Source organism: Eurypyga helias, unplaced genomic scaffold (genome assembly GCF_000690775.1).
Source record: "Eurypyga helias isolate BGI_N326 unplaced genomic scaffold, ASM69077v1 scaffold32704, whole genome shotgun sequence".
Taxonomy (NCBI): Eukaryota; Metazoa; Chordata; class Aves; order Eurypygiformes; family Eurypygidae; genus Eurypyga; species Eurypyga helias.
In genome coordinates this window covers 2,313-3,963 of record NW_010244881.1, presented here as the reverse complement: position 1 = coordinate 3,963, position 1,651 = coordinate 2,313, and positions in this window count along the sequence as shown.

Sequence of the window (1,651 nt, the reverse complement as noted above, 5' to 3'; positions counted from 1 at the left end):
CCGCCCCCTGCCACGGCTGCCGAAGGAGGGAGATCTGATACCTGCTCTTCCACCGCCCCATGGCGAGCAGCCTTCACACAGTGAATGGGATGAGGAAACTCCTCTGGGTTAAAAATACCTAGTTATGCCTGGTTAATTTTAACCTAGGACACTTCCCCAGTCCTGCTTCCCCTAAAGCCATAGAAATGCCATTGTCAGCAAGAAGGAGGGGGTGGCAGAGGAGCAACCTCTGTTTTCGGTGGGGCCACTGAGCTCCTCTGAAGCACCAGAGCCACGATCTCCACAGCCACTCCTGCCGGGAGCTTCTCAGCAGTGCCTGGCAGGACCTGAAGCTCCTTTACCCTCCCAGCATGCCCAACGGCCTCCAGCCGCCCCTCGGTCTCCCCACGGCGAACCCACTTGGCATGTCACATCCTGAACAGAAAGCTCACGCTGGACAGTTTCACCCAGCGCTCAGCCTCCCCGTCTGAGGGACTCAGCGCTACGAGCACCGCCACGACTGCACGTGTGGAATACCATAAAGCACGCGGGCGCAGCTCAGCCCAGCTCTCCAACCAGCTACGGGAACGGCTCTACACCGGGGAAGCTCAGGCTTCAGCTGATTTCCTGCGTAGCTAACAGTCACGAGGCCCTGCTGATCCACAGAAGAATGGTTTGGGCTGGATTCGTACCTACCAACGGCTGTAAAGAAACCAAAGATCTGAGATTCTCTTCCCTCCGCTCCCCCCCAAGGGAAAAGGAAGGCTGTTCTCCAGCTATGCAAATTTGTTTTCTTTTGCACAGTGGGTAAATACTAAGGAACAGTTTGAGAGAGATGATTAATTTACTGGAGATTTAGGGCAAGCTATGTGTGGCTGGAAAACCAAGCCCTGCGAACAAAGCTGTGTCGCACTTTCACTGGGGGCAGTTCAATTAGAGCAGGAGGAAACCGGACGGCAAATCTGTCTTGGGAGGCAGTTCCTCCTCGCGTGTTAAACGGAACAGGTATTCACCAGATACAGAAGACAGTCTTCAAAATGTTTTACACTTGAAGCATTTTTTGGTTTTATTTCTGTCTGTGGGGTTGGCAAAGGGAAGCAACGGTGAGAAAGAAAATCTTCCAACCGTTAGAGCTCATCCTCTCACATCACATTTCTCTCAGAAACGGGAAAACCCGAGTGTGACTCCAGCTTCTAGGCAACTTCTCAAGTCCAAATGAATTAGTCAAAAGCTTATAGAACAGTTTCTTCTCCTGATACCTGCAAAAGCTCCCAAGCTGCCTCATTTCACACCGACCAGGTACTGCCCCACTGCAGCGGTTCGATGCCTGGAAATTTCACCCGCAAATTCCCAACTCAAGTTATTTCAGGAGATTCTGGTGGCTTTAGGCCTTTATTTTAAAATGTGGTTGGTTTCAGGAAATGGACTTAAAACAAGAAACTACAATATTAAATAAAGAAAAAAAAACCCAGATGCATCGAAGTCTACTACCTGTCACCACCTTGACCTAAATACTGATGTTTGACAGTGGCTCTCCAAGGAGGCGAGATTTCCACAGGTTTTGCCCACAAAAACAAACTAAATTTGGAATTAACTTACTATGGGTGGATGCTGCCCAGGACCTTGTCAAGGGAGGACTCTTAGACACAGGTTAGGCCCTGGCCTGAGCACT